This window comes from Cenococcum geophilum (assembly GCF_001692895.1).
Source record: "Cenococcum geophilum 1.58 unplaced genomic scaffold K441scaffold_27, whole genome shotgun sequence".
Classification (NCBI taxonomy): domain Eukaryota; kingdom Fungi; phylum Ascomycota; class Dothideomycetes; order Gloniales; family Gloniaceae; genus Cenococcum; species Cenococcum geophilum.
Window position 1 is genome coordinate 1,648,481 of NW_027137585.1, and position 21,719 is coordinate 1,670,199.

Below are 21,719 nucleotides of genomic sequence, written 5' to 3' on the forward strand. Positions count from 1 at the left end.
TTCTAATAATTTATATTTGGATTTTTATATACGCTTTATAGCTTTTATTAAAGTTATAGAGTAATTAGTTCAGTAGTTTTTAAGATATAGCGATTTAGCTTTATTTTGGCCCCCAAATTATAATATCTTAAAAACTACTAAACTAATTACGATGCAAATTTAATAGAAGCTGTAGAGTGTATATGAAAGTCCAAATCTAAATTATTGAAATTTATTATGAAGTGGTTGTTGAGATATTAAAGTATGAATTTCCTAATTTTTGGTGAGTTTTTGGGGTGGCCAGAATGCTTATATGGCCAGCTTGCTAGTGGATTACGTTACCTATAAACTAATATTTTAATTAACTATATTATAACGCTGCTAGTATACTAATACCGCGGTAAGGTATATAAATATATCCTTATTATTATAGACTACCTAATTAAAATATAATACTTTATTTTAGTAATAGAACTCTTAATAAAGGAGCTAGTTAATAGCTTTATTAACAATATATATAAGCTTTACAGTATATTAAGTATAATTATCTCTAATTACGGCATATAATTTATTAGTAACTTCTAGCAATAACTAAGTAAACGCCTTAAGATAACCTTAAAACTAAGCTTAGCTTAGTACCTAGAAACGGATAGCTAAACTAAAAGTATTAACACTGCCGTAAATAAGTATCTTTATGCTTTTGTTAGCTTTATATAGGATAACTAGGTTAACTACCTACTGCTTATTAAGTTTACTATATATAACCAAATTAATAAGAGCATAGGTATCTCCCCATTTTTTATAAACTATAGCTTTAACCATTGCCTTAGAATTAAGCCTACTAGCCCCTACTTACTAACACTATTAGTATAAGTAAAGAAGGAGTTCTTTTGTATAGACTCTATAGCTAATTGCTTTAAGCGAATATTAATATAGCTTAAGGCCCTAGCCTGGATTTTATAAAAACGCTATAAAGATAATACTAATACTTATAGGGATAAGAGCGCGTTATTCTATAAAGGTAATATAATTATAGTTAGCTTAGAAAATATAAAGATAAATAAACCTAAGAAGAGATGGGATAATAAATGGGACGGCCTGTACCCTTACTTATAGTATACTAAAGGGTAGTTATAATAGACCTCCTAGACTATATCTAAGTAAATAAATCCTTTTAAATATCTAAGGTCCGCCTCTAAGCTACTAAAAAAATCCCTAATTAAGCAAATATTAATACTATAGAGCGCCGTAATATATAAGAACGAGTAGTAAAGAGAGATAATAATAGTAATATAGAAGATAAATAGGAGTTTAAGAAAATCCTTAATATATATAACGAAGACCCCTAAGGCCTAACTTATAAGATTAAATGGAAATATTATAAGAATATAACCTAGCAGCTAAAAGAAGACCTAAAGGGTTACAAATAAGCTGTATAGCGCTTTTATAAGTAATACCTTAAGAAACTAGGACCCCTAGACTAAGTATAAGATAAGGAAAAGCCACGCTAAGGTTATAGCCGACTACCGCGTTAAAATTTGTAGTGGTTAAGATGTTATAAAACTTTAACTAGCGGTTAAAGTTATTTAATTAGCTAGATTCTTGCTAAGAAACGCTATACGGATTAATTTAGGTAGTGGTATAGAGTTTTACTAACCTTATTTACTAAACTAATTAATTAGGATTTTTTATGCCCGGTATAGAAAATCGCTATTAGCTTAGTTAAGGGCGGTAAGTAGAACTAATATCTTTATAGTAAAAAATAGGCAACCCTATATACTGCCTATTTTAGAGTTATTTATTTAGTTTAGGGATTAAACTATTTAGGGGAGAAGAGTACTATTATAGCACTAACCTAATATATACTGTTTTATACTATCTTATACTATTTCCTACTATTAGCTAGCTTACTACTAGTGCCTTAGCGGCTGGTACTACTATTTATATATAATACCCCCTTTCCACCTTCTTCTCCTCTCTATACTATAACGTAGTTATTTAGTCTACTTTATTACAGCACTGTGATAATAGTTTATAGAAATCTATAGAGATATACTAGTAGGGACATTCTAGTATTAAGAGAGGTTTTAATAGTCCTAGGGTTTTATCTTGTAGAATTATAAACCTATAGTAGTTATTATAGTTTTATATATAACGGTTAATATCTATAACTATTCCAGGCTAGTAGTATTGTTTACTAATAGTCTTATAGGTTTTATTCTTTTTAGGGTAGGCTGTAAAGACCTAGGTATATACTTTAGCAATAAGCTAAGTTTATAAGTTCTGTTCCTCTACTACTACTAGCTATTTATAGTACTTAAGTAGTCCATTTTTAAGGGACTATAAGCTAGTAATATCCGTTACCTTTTTACGGTACTTTTATAGAGAAGGGGCCGTATAGTTTACCTACAGTAGTTTACTAATAAAGTTAAGTTCTATAGAGTTAATAGGATATATCTTAGCGTTTATAGAGTTTGTACTTAGTTCTATCTATATTTAGGGGTTAAGGTATTTTAGTTATAGAAGCATCTAGGTTTGTAATAAGATCTTTATAGCTACCTAGTTATCTAGGTCCTATTTACGACTTATAAGTACATCCGCACGGTTTATAGCGCCTAGCCTATATATAATTAAGAAGTTAAACTAAAATAGGATATCTACTTATTGCGCCTACTAGGCTATAAGGGCTATTATTATTATAAAATATTCTAAGGCCTAATAATCTAAAACTACCTAGATAGGTTTAGGGGTCCCTTCTAGCTATACCTACTAGTACTAAAAGCTAGAGATAATAGCTAATATCTGCTTATTATAAATTAGATAGTTTAGCTTAGTATCTACTATAGTCTTTAAGTTGTAAGTAATAGGGTACTATTTTCTATTCGTTTACTTCTAGGAATAAATACTAGTAATAATACTATCTAAAGTATCGGCTTCTAGTATTAAGGGCTATTTTAGGTTAAAGTAGGTAAGTAAGGGAGTGGAGGCTAGTTGTTTCTTATGCTTATTAAAGGCCTACTTATATATGGTATTAAAGTAAAAAGGCCGGTTTTTTTAGGTAAGGCGGCTAAGGGGCTAGGTAATCCTACTATAGTTTTTAATAAAGCGTTTATAGAAGTTATAGAAACCTAAGAATAACTATACCCCCTTTATAATTCTTAGGGGTATCTACTAGTTAATTACGGCCGTCTTTTTTAGGTCTGCCTTAATTCCATCTATACTAATAATAAACCCTAAACACTTTATATACTTAAAACTAATTTCTAATTTCTTAATATTGGCATAAAGGCTAGCCTTATAGAGCCGTTATAGGACCTTATAGACGTGCTCCTTATATTCTAACTTATTCTTAAAGTATATTATAATATTTTATAAATAGGTTGTAAAGAAGTCGTTAGGTTAGTTAAAGAGTATATTACTAGTCCGTTAGTTAGTTTAAAAGGAAGTACTTTATATCTATATAATCTATAATATGTTTAAAATATAGTAAGATTTATAGATTTATAGTCTATTTTAATTTGGTATAAGGCCTAATAGATATTAAGCTTTATAAAAACCTTAGCTCAACTTATTTAAGCCAATATTTTATTAAGTAGAGGTAGCGGATAGCGGTCCTTATACATTGTATTATTTAGCTTATAGTAGTTAATATAGAAACAAAGTCCTCTATTTAGTTTCTTAATAAATATAATTAGTATAGTAAAAGGGGCTTAACTAGGCTTAAAAAATCCCTTATATAGGTTATTAATAAGGTACTACTTAGTAGCTTATAATTTGGTAATAGATTGCTAATAAAGGGGGGCATAGCTAAGGGGGGTTTCCTTACCTTATTACGGACCTTATATTAGCAGTAGTATGACTACTAAGAAGAGATATAAATGGGTTAGTTAAGATAGTACGAAAGGCGCTAGAACTGATTAAGCTATAGGATAAGGGATAGCTAAGTTACGTAGCCAGTTACGTTATAAGTTTAGCATATAGGAATATAGAAACATAGGAACGTAGGATATACTAACATACTAACGTACTAACGTACTTAGTATATTTCTTAAGCGCAGTATTATATATTTAAAGGACTACAGTCCCTACCTAAATAGTTCTCTTTTTTATAGTAAATCTTAAAATATAATTAGAGTTAATCTATTAGATAACTACTCCTCTAGTTATATTTACGTTATTAACTATTTTATACCTATATACCCAGCCTATTAATAGGTCTACTATTATAACGGGACTAGCCCAGTTATAGTAGGAACGTCTTAGTGAAACACTCGACAGACGAATTCCGACACTTTGTCCAAATTCTACCGAATTCTGCCAGCTTAATTAACTTCTGCTAAGTTCTACCGGATCTATTAAATTCTACTAAAGTTTATTAAAGACCGCGTGCGTATATACGCACGTATTAACTACTAAGCCCCTAACTATTTAATTATATAATTCTCTTATTATTCCTTTCTCTTCTTTATATAACGTCTTGTTCTTAGCGAGAGCTATATACCCTTAAATTTAGATAGAATTTATATTATTCCTTTAAATCTTCCCTAAAGCCTCTTCGCGCCCTAATATTACGTTACGTTAAAATAACTATTATTAAAATAGTAAACAAACTTAAACCTACCGTGTTAACTATAAGCACTATAGCCCTAGTTAGGGAATAGTTAACTATAATATAATAGTCCTTTACGGATGCTTTAGCCTAATAGTAAGCGATATTAAAAGCTTAGTACTAGCAATTAATGGAAGCAATCTATAAAGAACTCCGTAACCTTAAAGTACTTATATTAGAGACCCTAATAGTAACACCTATAAATAAAATTAAAATAATTATATATAAACCTGGCCTATTAAATATAAACCCTAAACTAGTAATAGTAGCTTAACCTATACCTATAATAAACCTAATACCTACTATAAAATTTAAAAAGCTTCCTAACCCTCTAATATTTAATAGAAATTAAAATAACCTATATCCCTTTATAATTAAGCTCCATCTTAAACTTTTAACAAACTATAACTAATACCCTATTAAAGCTAGCAAGATTAGCTATAGAATGTCTTATTTAAGTAAAGACGCTATATAAACTATAGACTTATTCTTCTATAATAGCACCTTTATTAATTTTAAAATCTTTATCTCTTTATTAGAATAAATATATAATAACGTTAGCTATAAATATATAGCTATTACTAAACTTAAAAACCTATAATAGCGGAACCAAGACTTTACTAGCTTCTTTTTAGAATTTTTAGGCCTTATTAGTAAACTAGATTAAAATAAAGCCGCTAGAGTTACTGCTCTCTATTAAGCTATTTTAGATAAAATTAGAGTATAGTTAGTAGGTAGAGAACTACTAAAGGACTTACCTAAATTTACTATAATATATTAATAAATTAATAAGGACCTTTAATATAATAAACAGACTTATTTTCTAAAGCTAACTATACTTTACGTTTAAAACTCTATAAAATTGGTATATACCCTAAAGCGCGATCTATCTCTAAAACTAAAAAGCCTTATATACAACCCTATAGACCTTAACACTACTTAATCCTATATACCCTTAGGAACTAATAAATAAAGAATATAAGCGGTAAATAGAGAATGCTTTAGATATAGTAAAAGGGGATATATTTAAAGAAATTACTAAACTTACCCTTTAAAAAGGTCTAATATAGTTCCTCTTAGTCCTTAAATTATATTTATTTTATAAATTATATTTAGTTACTATAAAGTATTTTACCTTTAGTTAATTTAGAAAATAAATTATCTTAGGGCTAAGTTACGCCTTAGGATAAGAAGTAGAAGAGTATAAGTATTTAGGCTCTTTTAGCGCTAATATATAATACAACTCCCTTAATATACTTAGTAAAATTTAAATACTTAAAAAATAGAAGGAAGTATAAATCCTTATAGACAGCGGAGCTACTAGTATAAGCTTTATTAATATAAACTAGGCGAAAACTTAACGCTTAAATTTAAAGAAACTTAATAAGCCTTAAGGCCTATAAAGCTTTAATAGTAAGCCTTTAATATATAGTAAACTAACATATTATACTTTTATAAAGATATAAATAGGCGAATACCTTAAATATATTTCCCTATTTATAATACCCTTAAAGCATTATAAGGTAATACTTAGATATAGATAGCTAAAATAATATAACCCTTTAACTAGCTAGGTTAAAGCAACACTAAAATTCTATATAACCTATTACTAAAGTTATTACTTAAAATACTACTTGCCCTATAAATATGTATATAACTATTTAAATTCAATATAATATAAATTACCCTTATTATAAACCCCAAACTAATATAATAAAGTTATAACTACTAATTGCGGTAAAAAAAAATACGAAGATAATATATTAAAACCCCTTAAAATTTGTATAATATAAGCCGTACCCTTTTATTTATTAATAAAAAAAATATAACTATAAGATCTTTGCTATAACACTAAGAGATATTAAAAAGGTATTAAAACTAAAGTAATATATTAACCCCCAACCTCTTATACCTAAAGAATATTATAATTTAATTAATATATTTAAGAAACAATTTATAGACTAACTACCTCTATATTAAAATAAGTATAATTTTAAAATAGAACTTAAACCTAGTATAACGCTAAAGTTTGGCCCGTTATATAGTATATTATAAAAAGAGCTGCTTATAATATAATAATACCTTAAAGAGCACCTAAAGAAAGGATTTATTTACCCTAGTTAATTACTATTTACCTTACCTATACTATTTATTAAAAAACCTAAAGGAGGCCTAAGGTTCTATATTACTTATTAAGCCCTAAATACAATTATAATTTAAAACTAATATCCAACCCCTTTACTTTAAGAAATACTTAATTACTTAGCGAAAGTATAAAGCTTAATATAGTTACTGCCTTTAATTAAATCCGTAGCCCGCGAAGCCCTACTGCACGCGTTCACGTCGCCGCGGGTGGAAACATCATCAGGAAATCGTTCCTTTTGATGGCCAAGTGCAGAGGCGATGGTAGAGAGCCGTCGCAGCGCGTGCAGCGCGCTGTCGCTGCGGTTCTGTGGTGTTGAGCTCGCGACGCGTACGCATCGCCCTTAACAACACCAGGAGCCTTACTGCCTCCGCTTAAGGCTCCTGCTCTACCACCTAGGGAGGCCTATTAAGGGAAACTGGGATATAAAAACCACCCGATGTACGACTACCTGGCTTATAGCTAGGCCCGAAACTGGCCTTATTATAGCTAGTCGACATAGACGCGTCCTAGTTATACAACAGGACACCCTTGGGCTTGCACTAGCTCTGAGATTGTAAAGGGATGCAGCGAGGGCGTAGGGAACCTCCTTTTATAAGAACTTGTTAAGGTTAACGCGTCGCAGATACCTTATACGAAACTTATTAAGGCCCTAAGGCCACCGTAAAGAACTTGTTAAGGCCCTGCCTAGAGAACTTGTTAAGGCCCCCCTACGAGGGCCTATCTGGTATCCGACACCTAGGTGACTTAGAAGAGGGTCTTAATAGGCATAGTACGCGCGACCTGGACAGAGACGCGATAGCGACGTAATAGCGACGCGATGGCGACTAGACGGCTTAACGAGGTGGAAACATGGGCAAAGCTCTAGGTAGCGGAAACACAGGCCAGCTTTGACGGCCCTATGGCGTTTGACCTACGGTCGCAGGTGACTTATAGGAGGGTCTTAATAGGCGTGGTGCACGCAACCTGACGCATATATAAGGCGACTTAAAGGAGGGTCTTAATAGGCGTAGTGTACGCAACCTGATATATATATATGGGGGAGGCTATAGGGGAAATACAGGCTAGTTGGACGAGGTTGCGACAGTTAGAGATATAGGCCAGCTTATAAGAAGGGGGGACATAAGCTTGGTTAGTAGGAGAGGGGGAAGTAGGTTGCTTGGCACGGGACCTATTTTATGGCCCCCTTCTGTAAGACACGGTTGGCCTATTATAAGGAGACTCTTATAGGTAACGCGAAACGGGAACTGGCAGTAGTATAGGGTGTAGCGCCCCTATACTACTACAGCCTCCTATAGGGCGTAGTGCGTAGTAGCTACTGCTAGCTTTAGGGACCTTACCCCTTAGCTAGGCTTTAACCCCTAGTGCACCTAGTAGGTAGGCAGGATCACATTTTAGCTGAAGAGACTACTACGTGGCTTAAGAGAACGGATGCGCGTGTTGGTGTACTAATAGATAGGACTGCTTGCTAGGGCAGTACGCTAGTAAGGTACGCTTAAGGAGTAAATAGGAGTTACTTAGGCGGGGGAGGCTTTTTAGCTAGGCCTTAACCGTAGAAGGTACCTAAGGCTTCTACATTACAGGATGTAGCTATGACGCCCTTATAGGATTACGTCAGTAGGCGCGTAAGATAGGAGTTGCGACCCCTGTAAATGGCAGCTTAAGCCTATATTGGCGGAAACAATAATAAGAGGCGTAAAACTAGAGGCTATGGAAGGCTCCTAAGCCGTATAAAAGCGTACTAACTCTAGGAGGAGACTCTTATATAGACTGCTAGGGGGCAGACTAGTACTTAGGTTAATCCTATTATAAGATACCCAAGAGAACTGGTGAAATTCCCCGTGTTATTAGTGGTAGCAGCTAACTGCTTATGGAAAGCCCTAAGCCCTAGGGCTTAGTAAGGGAAAGCTACTCAAAAACTAAGGTAGAGGCCTAGATAAGTAGGCATGTTGAACTCTACTATATAACTACCTGCCTAAAAAGACTAAAACCAACCAAAAGAACCCTAAAAAACACCTAGAGAATCCCCCTAAGATATATGCATCGTAGGGGAGGTACATATTAAACGACGGTGGTTCGCACTCGCGCGCGTCCATTAAAACCACGCCTAGCAATAGCCCTCTATAATAAGAATGGGCGAATACTATACTATAAAGTGGAAAGACCTCTATTAAGAAGGCATCTAATAAAATATAAAGCCTATTAAACGCGTCTAGTATTTATAGTTGCGGGGGAGTAACCGTTAGCTATAACAAACTAATACTACTAGTAGAATGGCTCCGCTAGTCTAGCGAACCCTAGGCGCCCCTCTAGCAAACCCTTAACTAAATCCTTTAACGGTTAAGCAAAATTAAAAATAAATAAAACCCCTCCTTACTGGCGAACCGCATCTAGGCCGCTATAGCTATATATCTATAGTATAGGGAACCTACCCCCCTAAAGACAATATCTGGGTATATAATTATAATATAACCAAATATAGAAAAAGTAGAGGGGCTTAGGGGATAATTAGAAATAGAAGTCCTTATAGAGATTTATAAAGAGGTTTATAACGCTATTATAGTCTAACACCTTAGGAGCGGAGATATTAGAGTTACCCTAAGGGACCAATAGGTAAAGGAATAAGCCGTTAGGGTAGGGGATAGGCTAGGAGAACGTATTAGCATAAAAGTGCTCTATAAAGATTACCCAGTTAAAGTCCTAGTGGTTCCCCTAAGCCTTAGGGTAGAAAAGGGACGCTAGGCGGATAATATAGCAACTATATATAAGATAGTAAAATAAATGGAACGCCTTATACTAGGACTTAAGATTACCCAAATCTAATAGCTTTAATAGGAAAATGTAAACTAAGTATATAATAAGAATAATAAAAGAATATAAGGGTCGCTAGAGACTTGCTAGGGAAACGCTAGTTAAACGTATAGCTCCCTTATCGTTAGCATATATATACTAGGAATATAAAAACTCCTTATTTAAAAAGGTATTATTATAAATGGCCTTATATATAACGCAAGGCTTTATAACCATAGACTCCGCCTAAAATAATACTATTGCTATATATAATGGGGACACACCTAATCTATATGCGCAGCATAGGTGTGCTACGGCTACTGTGTAGGCCCCTATAATATAAGATAATGCTTAAATTAAGACTAAATAAAATGCGTAAACTGCTACCGAAGTATATATAAGGCGTAGGAGAGAGTAGACTATATTAAATATAGGAGACGGAAGGTAAGGGCTTAATAGCTGCGGGAATAACTATACGCTAGGTTATATAAATGGAAACAATAGGTGATAAGCTAGGGGGGCGCGGGTGCCTTTCTAGCGTTTCCTACCTTTAATACTAGGGGGCTAGGCTAGCTATCCTAAGCCTTAACGGGCTAGAAGCGACGCCGCGCGATGTCATTAAACTGTATAGGGATATAAGGGTTACAGGGGATATAAGGGAGAGGACGCCCTGTAGGAAGACCCTTATAGATAGCTACAGCAAGCTTAAGACCAGGATAATTAAGAATTAGACTTAATACGGTAAATATAACATTCGCAGCTAACTTTTAAAGGGTATATAGCTAACTAGTAAGAATAGGGGAAGAACCGGAGATAATAATAGATTTAGATATAGAAGTGCTAGTAGGAACATAAGATATAGGAATGGAAAGCTCTATATAAAATAAGTAGCAACTAGGGTGTAGATATAAGAGATAGAAGTTCTAAATATCCTAAAGAAAGTAGAAATAGAAGAAGCGAGGAATAAAAAAGAGGCGAAGGACCCTCGCCGGGGGTCCGCTACCTATTTATTATATAGTATAACTGCGGTAATATAAACTACCGTCTTGTAAGGCCTTTACTAGACAGCCTAGACCTAGAGAAACACTATATCCTTACTATATAAGAGCCGTATTATAATGCCTACACATAATTAACATACTGCCCCTAAGGATTCTAGCTTCTATATAAACTAAAAGCAGCTACACGCGTATACTTTATAATTAGCAAGGCTATTAGCCTATCCTTATAGTTATAGCAGGCAGTTAACCTAGATATTACAGTTATAATAATCCAGATATATAGGGGACTAGTATAGATTATTAATATATATAACCCTAGGGTTAAAGGGGTCCCATAAATAGAGAATATTATATTAGCGATAAGCTTACTAGAAACTAAAGGCATAGAGTTTATCCTATTAAAAGATATAAACCTCTACTACCCGCGGTAAGGGGGTATTTATATTGCTACTAAACAATAGGTAGAGTGCCTACTAGGAGCTATAGACACCTGGGGCCTTAAGCTAGCCACCCCCCTAAAAGCAATTATATGGCAATAAGGCACCGCTAGAAGTATAATTAACCTTATATTTATGGACAAAGGCCTATACTAGAGACTTAAAAGGTACAACCCTAAAGAAGAATAGGTACTTGCTTTAGACCATATCCCTATTTAGATATAGCTAGATCTGGATATTAAGGCGTAACCTAATAGTAAAAGATACGTAATAAAAAAGCTTAAGATAGACAGCTTTTTTAGTATAGTTAAACAACAACTTTAAGACCTAAAAGAAATCTACCCAATACTAAACAAGCGAGGCTTATTAGCTACCCCTAAGGAAATCAACCAAAGACTAAAAAGGATTTAAGTAGCAATTAAAAACGGGCTAGAAGAGTACTGCCCGGTCTTAAAACCGGGCCCCTATACACAACATATATGGTCCGTATAATACGCGGTTCTTATCGCTAGCTAATAATAAGTAAGAAGAAAATATATAAGTAGCTATAATCCTAAAGACGAGAGATAATATAAAGATACAAGAAACCAGCTAAAAAATACCCTAAAAAAAGAAGTAAGGAATAGCTGGAGATGGTTTATAAATAAGCATACTATTAACCCAAGCCTCCCCCATAATAAAGGTCTCTAAAGGATAGCAAAATAGGTAAAGAAAAAGGCGGGACGCCTAGTAGAAGACCTACACCTTCCGCCCCTACGAAGACTAGGTAAATCACTAGCCATAAGCGACAATAATAAGAAGGTAAAGATCCTTATAAAAAGATTTTTCCCTTAATTAGCTTTAGTAGACCTTAGCAATATCACAGGCGAAGCACTAGTGACTTGCCTAAGGGTTAACAGCAATATAGTAACTGAAGAAATAACCAGAACTATTAGCCGCCTTTTAAATAATATAGCACTAGGACTAGATAGGATCCTAAATAAAGCCCTAAAGACCTGCGGACTACTAATAGCACTTTAGCTTACGGATGTAGCTAGAGTATACTTTGTAATAGGCTACTACCTAAGACTTAGAAGAGCTATAACAACGTTTATCCTATATAAAGAAGGTAAAGCAGACTACTTATTTCTAGGGAGCTACCGCCCTATTACCCTAGAGAATACCCTTAATAAGATCTTAGAAAGGGTAATAGCGGATTATATAGTAGATATAGCTAAGTAATACGCCCTACTACTATAAAGCTAAATAGGGGTAAGAAAGAACCGCTTAATACTATTAGCACTTACGCTACTCGCTGCTACCATTAAATCTACATAGGCGATGCGAAAGGACTTTATAGTATTAATACTTAGCCTAGATATTAGTGGCGCCTATAATAATGTACCCTATAAGCGTCTCTTATATATCCTTAGGGCAAAAGGCTTTCTAGAATGGATTATATAATTTGTTTAAGGGTTTATAGGTTAAAAAGAAATATTATTAATCTTTAGCGGATACTAAAGCTTCCCTATTACAGTTGCAATAGGAATACTATAAGAATTACCCCTCTCGCCTATACTCTTCCTTTTCTTTATAAGTAACCTACTTAACTCCTTTAAAAAAGGGGCGACCTAGGGAATAGGCTTCGTTAATAACATAAACCTAATTATATACGGGCTAACAGCTATAGAGAATTATAGAATACTAGAGAAAGCTTATAATACCTATATAGAATAGGTAAAACGATATAGAGTTTAATTCTTACTAGAGAAATACCAGCTAATTTATTTTATAAGAAAACGCAACTAATCTACAGATCTCTAGCATATAATCCGCATTTAAGGCTTTAGGGGTTAACCAGTTTAGAGCCTAAGAGTATTAGGAGTATAGGTAGATAGTAAGCTCTAGTAGAGCGTATATGCGGTATAAGCGGCCCATAAGGGCTAAGTATAGTATATTACATTATCTAGGATTGTTAACTCTATATAGGGTCTATGCTTTTAGAGGTCACGCCTACTATATATAGTAGTTGTCCGGCTAACTATAACGTATAGGTCTAGTATTTGGGCCATTAGAGAATCTAAGAAAGGCCCCCCTAAATTACTCCTTAAACTACTCTAAAAGGTCTAAATAGCTTACCTCTAGAGTATAATAGGCGGATATAAGCGAACGGCTATAGCACTACTTAAGAAGGAAGCTAATATTCCCCCTATATAACTATATATTAAAGCTGCTATAATATAAAGGGTATAAAAGAAACGTAACTATAATGTTATAAAGTATATTAAGATACGCCTAAATAAACTATAGAGGGACCCTAGGGCGCCTTATAGGAGAATAAACTAATAACCCTAAAGTAGGGAAGATATATTGGAGAAATAGGTAAAGAAAGTAGAAGAAGAATGGCGCTGCTTTAGGGCCTAGGCCTATATAGAGGAGGAAGGGAGACGCGTAAGAGGCTAGTAAAGATAATAGTAAGAGAGAGAAAGGAGCTAAAGTAGAGCATAAAAGAACGCTAGGAAACNATNTACCGNAATATAATACTGGCTNNACTAACGCTANANAGGTATATNGGAGTTAAAGGTANAGAGGCTAACTAAGGCAAGAGGAACCTAAGCCGTAGTATGGTTAACGTTATAGGGGGTAAACACTCTAGAGCTCTAAGAAGGCCTAATAAAGGTAGAAAATATAATAGTAATACTCTTAAGAACAGGAATAATAGGATTAAAAGACTAGCTTTACTAGGTGGGTATCCTAGTAAGTAGCCTAAGATATAAATATAGCTGGCTAAGACAGACACCAAAATATATAATACTATTATGCCCCTTACACACTAACTAAGAAGTAATACTCTTAGTAGCTAGTATAGAGAACTATAAGATACTGCTCTTAATATAAAAAGGCCTTAAGGCGGTTACCTAGTAGCTTATTAGCTAAAATATACTAAACTAGTTCTAGGTTATAAAGGAAATAGTAATAAAGGGCGGGAGGGTAAGCAATGGGCGCCCCCTAATAACTCTATAGTAGTAGAGTAAAGTTTATAATACTAGCGCGTCCGTAGGCTTGTTACGGCAGTAGTGGTTCCTAAGAAGGTTAAAAAGTAAGGTAGTAGGAGTACTACTGGTGACTCGCAGGCGCCTTATAGGCGAGTCCTAAAAGGCAGGGAGATAGATTACGGGGTTTTCTCAAATAGAGTTTTCTCCCTATATGTATATAAGGAGTAGTCCGCGTAGGCCTAATAGGGATCCAAATCGGACGTTAAGCAATAAATTATTATTATTATTAATTAAATCCGTATTTATAAAGGAGATAAGAAGTATATAGCATTCTGTATATAATAGGGACTTTTTAAATACCTAGTAATACTATTTAGTATAAAGAACGGTCCTAGTATATTTTAGTAATATATTAATAATACGCTTTGCGAATTCCTTAATATATTTATTACTGCGTATATTAATAATATCTTAATCCATTTATCTTTACTTCCCAACTATTAAAAGTACATTTAAATAGTCCTTAAGCGCCTATAAAACGCGGGCTTATAATATAATATTAAGAAATATAAGTTCTATACATCTAAAGTTACGTACTTAGGCCTAATTATATCCTATAATAGAATTAAAATAAACCTTAAGAAAATTACTATAATTATAAACTAGGAAAGTTCTAGTAGTATATAAAATATTTAAGGATTTATAGAATTTATTAATTTTTATTATTAATTTATTAATTACTTCTTAAAATTATTTAGCTATTAGTAAACTTAATAAGGAAAAATATAAATAAGCTTTTAATAACCTAAAATATCGTTTTATAACTACTCTAATTTTTACCTACTTTAATCTAGACTTTAAATATATTATTAAAACAGATTATCTAATTATATACTAGGAGGAGTGTTATTATAATATAATAAGAACGGCAAGCTATACCTAGTAGCCTTTCTCTCCTAAAAACTTACCCCTACTAAATTAAACTATAAGATTTATAATAAGTAACTGCTTATAATTATTAAGTATTTTAAATAATAGCGTTTAAAAATTAAAGAATTATTATTCCTAATACGCGTATTAACGGACTATAAAAACCTATAGTGCTTTATAACTATAAAGCAATTAATATAACGCTAAATTTATTAGGCCAAATACCTCTTATAATTTAACTTTAAGATTATATACTAACCTAGCAAACTTAATTAGAAGCCTAACTTATTAATATAATAATTATAGGACTTATTTGCTAACGCCTTTAATAAACGGATTATAAATTAATTATAAATTCTACTATCCCCTAAACGCTTTAAGAAACTACGTCCTATATTTTTAAATGCGGAGCTTAATTGGAATAAATTGGAAATTAATAAGTATAATATAGAAATTAATAAATTAATAGAGTATAAATATAAGAATGACCCCTAAATAGTAGATATAATAAAAGCAATTTAAATAGGGAAACGGTAATATAAGGATATTATACTCACTAAATGCGAAATCCGTAATAATTGGTTATACTATTAATAAAAGATAGTAGTCCTAAATTCCAAACCCTTATAATTTAAAATACTTAAATTTATATATAATTCCCCTATAATAGGGCATCTTAGTTATATAAAGACCTATAAAATTATCTAATAAGTATACTACTGGCCTGTAATATATAAAAATATATATAAATATATAAAAATATATTTAAGTATATAGAATATGCGTATATAGGAAGACCTCTTATATAAAGAAGTAAGGAGTACTTTAACCGTTGTTAATTTTAATATAAAGATAGCAAGATATTTTAATTAATTTAATAGTTAACTTACCTAATAGTAATAGGTTTATAAATCTAGGGCCCTATATAGAAATCATAGACGCAGAACTTTACGCAGTCTATAGGGCCCTAGAACACCTAAAATAATAAAGACTAGAAGAGAAACAGGTTTATATCTTTATAGATAGCCAAGCGGCTATTAAGAGATTACAGCTTAATTCTCTTACAGGGGGACAAGAACTAGTCTTTAAAATTACGCAAAGCTGTTCCTATTTAGCTAGTAAGAGGGTCTCTATTAACTTCTATTGGGTTCCTAGCCATCTAGGAATCTATAGAAACGAAATAGCAGATAAGCTAGCTAAAAAGGGCCTTTCTAGAAGAAAACTACAATCTTCTTATACTTCTTTGGCCTACCTAGGGAGACGAGCAAGAGAAAAGATACTAGAATAGTGGAAAGACAATTAGCAACAGAATAAAAGCAAAGGAAAACACTATACTAGAATCTGTAAAGGAAACTACCCTTTTTCTTTTAAAGCCCCTAAGGATAAATATTCTAAAAGGCTATAATCAGCTTTCTTTTAACTAAAACTAGGAAAAGGCTTTTTTAAATCCTTCTCTAAAACAATATGGAAGGATAAAGAAGGTAGATGCTTTAGGGACTATACTACGGTACAAACCCCTACGTATCTCCTACTAGAATGTAGACTATATTGGGAAGATAGAAAGGAAATATAAAGATAAATAGACTCTTCTCTCTCCTTAAAGAAGCTTTTTTGCACAAAGAAAGGAAGAGGGGCGCTTTTTTTTATTCCTAAGTAGGACAAAAATAGCTACTAGAAAGTGGCTAAGAGCAGTAGGATCTCTAGAAGGAGGTAACTCCTACTAGAGTTCTAGTAGATAGACTATAGAAAACAAAAGGATAGAAATAAACTACAAATAGGATAGGGACAGGCGTTAGGTTTACTTATTTCGATTTTTTTTTTCTACTATTTTCCTACCGTTTTCTCACTACCTAATAGTTGTTAGCAACCTAGTACTTACTAGAAAGCTATAAATCCCTAGCCTAAGGATTTATAAACTAATAGAATATAGTTACTAGTATATATTAAGCTGCCTAGAAAGGATTCATGTATATAGAACTATAGCGCTATAGCCTAGAGGCTGCATGCGCAGTATTATACGTAGTATAATATAATGGTTATAAAAAAAAAAGGGTTATAAATATTATAGTAGTTATTAACTATTTTATAAAAATGCGATATATAATTCCTATAGACTTAATTAATATAATATTAGTAGCCGAATATTTTATTAAGTACGTCTTTAAGCTATATAGACTTCCTAATTTAATAACATCCAATTACAGAAGCTAGTTCGTTTTAGACTTCTAGTAAGCCCTATATAAATAATTAAGTATATAAATATAACTTTTAACTATATTTTATTTAGAGATAGATAGTTAAACTAAAATTATAAACGCGATTATAGAATAATACCTATAAATATACTACTCCTACCTATAAGACGACTGGGAAAAGTGGCTACGTTTAGTTAAGTTTACTGCGAATAATATAAAAAATAAATTAATAGGCATAATACTGTTTTACGCAACCTATAAATAAGACCCTTAACTTAGATTTAAACTATAACCTAAAATTAATATAATAGAACCTATAATTAAGAGAATTTAACTAATTAACGCGTATAACTTCGCTAATTAAATAAAGTAGTTAACGGAGCTTTTATAAAGTAAATTAGCGTACGCTTAAATAGTATAGGAATAGTATATAAATAAAGGACGAGATCCCGCGTAGGACTTTAAGGAAGGTAATATAGTTTACCTAAATATATAAAATCTAAAGACTTAATAACCCTTAAAGAAACTTAATTAGAATTTTATAGGCCTATACTAAATTAAGAAGAGACTAAGCCTATATACTTATAAGCTTAAACTATTAACTAAGATAAAAAATATATCTAACGTTTTATATAAGCTTACTATAACCTTTAAAGGGTAAACCTATAACTTGTAAAGTGCTACCGCTACCTCTTATAATTATTAATAACGGTAATAGTTCTTACTTTATTAACTTAATTAACGATATATAATAGAAAATATAATTTAAATAATTTAAACTCCTTATTAAGTGGGAAGGATATAAAATATAAACTTAGGAAACCTATAACTAGATTAAGACTAACATACCTTCCCTAGTAAAAGAATTCTATAAAAACTATCCTTTATAGCCTACTTTGGCTAGATAGACATAATATAAAGATAAATAACTACTACCTAATACAAATACACGAAACATAATAGTAGGAAGCTTAAAATTAAAAAGAACTTAAAATATATTATAGCGTTTATAATATAATTACGTAATATATAAAATATTAAGGAACTTTAACTACTAGTTAAAGTTATCTAATTAGTTAGATTTTCCTTGCTAAGACCTACTATAAAGATATTAGTTCTGCTTACTGCCTTAACTAAGCCAATAGCGATTTTCTATCCTAGGGATAGAAAATCCTAATTAGCTTATTTAATAATAGAATTAGTAAAACTCTATACCGCCACCTAACGTAACTATATAAACGTAATAAGTAATAAGTCTTAACTAAATTAAATTATTTTAAACCTTTAGGGTACTATAATAGGACTAGCCTAGTTATAGTAGGAACGTCTTAGTAAAATACTTAATAGACAAATTCTAATACTTAATCTAAATTCTGCTAAATTCTACTAGCTTAATTAACTTCTGCTAAGTTCTGCTAGATCTATTAAATTCTATTAAAGTCTATTAAAGACCGCGTGCGTATATATATACACATTAACTACTAAGCCCCTAACTATTTAATTATATAATTCTCTTATTATTCCTTTCTCTTCTTTATATAATGTCTTATTCTTAGCGAGAGCTATATACCTATAAGGGATATTATTTCAGACACCTTGAGTTGCCCTTAGGACAACCCCCGGACGCCCCTTAAATAGTTACCGGTCACGTGCCGGAGGCACGTGCCCGTAGTATATAGTCTCTACAATCCTAGAGGCCTTACCTCCTTAAGGATTTGTCTCTCTTACTAATCTATCCTGTTCTAATCGTGTCCTTATAGCCCCTTATCTACAAAATCCCTTTACATTTAAATCCTTCCTACTTCTTTTTAAAAGGGCAGTCGGCTTTAAGGACCAGATTATTTATTTACATCTTTTGTTTATAACTACTATCCTCCCTTAAAAATCTCGCGATAACCTAAATGGAAACTCTACGGATACCTTATGGAAAGCCGTCGCGTAAAGGCAGGAAGGTCCCTCTAATAGCGAGAGATTGCGACAATATAGCCCTTTAGGCAAGACGGCTGAATAAGCCCTAATACCTAGATACTCCAGGAGCTCAAAGACTCTCGCACACCTATAGTTACCGCTAAGGAAAACGCAGATACCCTCTACAACGGTTATAACGCTGCTAGAAAGTAACTAGAACCCCTCTAGCCCCACCTAGGCTAATTAGAAAATTAAGCGCTAGAGGCAACTTTAAGATCTTCCCTTAAGCTAGAAATGCTAGAGGAATACACTAATATATCTAATTAGGGAACTAACTAGAACCCTCCCGGAAGACTACTAGCCTATAATTGGTATAGTAATGGTATATAGACTGCTTATAAGCTAAGCGGGCCTACCCCTTTAGGTAATCTAAGCTAACCACTAACTTAAGACCTGAGCCTTATTGGGAAGCCTATACTAGCTACTAGTACCAATACTACCTCTATAGCAGGAGCCTCCCTAGGCCCAAGTTTAGAAGGTTAAGAGCCCTATACTAATCTTCTTTAAGATAAATATTGGGAAGCTATCGTAAGGCTCTTAAAAGCTATACGGGAGAAAGCCACTAATAAATATATTAGAACCCTTTAAGGGCAAATCTAGATCTAGTAGGGTCTAATCTAAGCTAGGTAAATTCTTTTATAACTTAGTTAAGGCTAAGGGCTTTTTAAGAGCTACCTAGTACCTACCTAAAGAAGTGTAGAAGACTTAGAGAGTTATTTACGTAATAAATAGAAAAAGGATATAAACCGACTAGCTAAGGCCTTCGGCAGTCTAGAACTCCGCTATAGACTTAACGCCTAGCAGTTAAATAATTAGGTTCGCGAGGTAGATAACTTCTTTAAGATGCTAATAATACGAGATAATACTAAAGAGCGTATACGCTAAATCATTAGTAAGATTAAAAACTAATCGCTAAACTAGATTGTACTTAATTAGCTTAATAAAGAGTAAATTACTATATAGCTATAGCTGTAACCCTTTTTAAAGAAATAGACTTAAGATCTATATATTATATAATATAATAATATAGAGCTATTTTAGAATGGGATACAGCTAGACCGCTATGACTTCCGCTAGTTTATAAACTTTATAGAAACTTATGCTTAGTAGATAGATCCAAAGCCCTTTAAAAATAAGGATGGTAGTATCTATAAGAAGGAGAAGATCGGGTTTATTTGGGCTAGAATTAAGCTAGTAATTTATGACGAAATAAAGTGCGTAGGAGCCCTATTATAAATTACTATATATGCGGATTTTAACCGAGCAGTTCTAAACGCTAAAGATACGGTAAGGAATTAAACCTCTTTTAGTAGGAAGCTGGGGGGTTACTAAAAGTGTAGGCACTTTAGTAGTAACGTAGGGCAGACCTAACCTTTAAAGAAGCCGTTCTTAAAGAGAACTTTAGAAGGGTTAAAGTTAGGAACCTTAAATAATGGGAAAGACTCCTAGGGTTAACTTAATACCTATCTGGCACCTTTACGGGAATACTCTAAGAAGTTAAGAGAAAACTCTAGAGGTAAATCCTATTAGAAAAATAAGTAGGGTAACAACTGCACTAATAATCTAAAAAAAGAAAAGCCCTAGTTATGGACCTCTCTTAGCTACAACTAGGGCAAGATATAGAAGAAAAGACTCTCTATATTGCTGTTAAGCTAGAAATAACACTCCCTATAGGTAAGGTATAATAGTTCTAAGTACTATATAATAGTGGCGCCGAAATTAATCTTATACGATATAATTTGGTAAAAGAGTATAAACTTATCCTATTGTAAAGGTAGCGGAAACCTATTATAGGCTTTTTAGATAAGTATTGGATTAAACTATATAGTGCCTATAAGCTTATAGTATTAGTAGCCGATATGCATAACTATACTAAGGTAGTTGGCCCGTAACCCTTCTAGGCGGCTAACTTTGTAGGTTACGACCTTATCCTTAAATACCCTTAGCTTATAAAAGCAGATCCTAAAATACGCTTTAAAACTAGAGCCTTTAAATAGTGGAATAATAAAGATTTGGAAGGGCGTATATTACTAATAAGCCTAAAGGATATTCTAGAGAATATAGCCCTAGGTAAAATAGTATACGCTCTATACCTAAAGGAGTATTAGATTTAACCCCTATTTAATAGTAAGATAGGTATAGAGCCTAGTATAGGTAATAACCCCTCTATAATAAAGACCTTATAGAGAACTACTAGATAGGTCGCAGAGATATTGTAAGGAGGCGGCGATCTTAAGGATCTTATAAGATACTTTAACCGCTATAGGTTACTCTAGCTTAAGTAATATGCGGAAAGTATACTATAGCACCTTAAACGCTGCATTAAGGAGTTCCCTGCCCTCTACTAGCTACTGTATAAAATAGTTTAATATATGGTAGCAACTATATATGAGCAACTACTATAGTATATAACGCTGCCTATAAGCATCCTAAGGGAGCTCTGGGACCTACCTAATAATAACGCGAAGGACGAACGTAACCCTAATTTATTAAATATTCTAGTAGGCCTAAGGGACTTATTAAGGGTATTTTTGGGTAGGAGAGCAAAAGTCCTACTATAGAACTTAGAGTACGATTATATAATTAATTTAAAAGAAGGTAAATAACTACCGAACCTTTTTATCTATAACCTCTTGCGTAAAGAGCTTAAGATCCTACGGAAGTACCTTAATAGGTTACTAGAAAAGGGGTA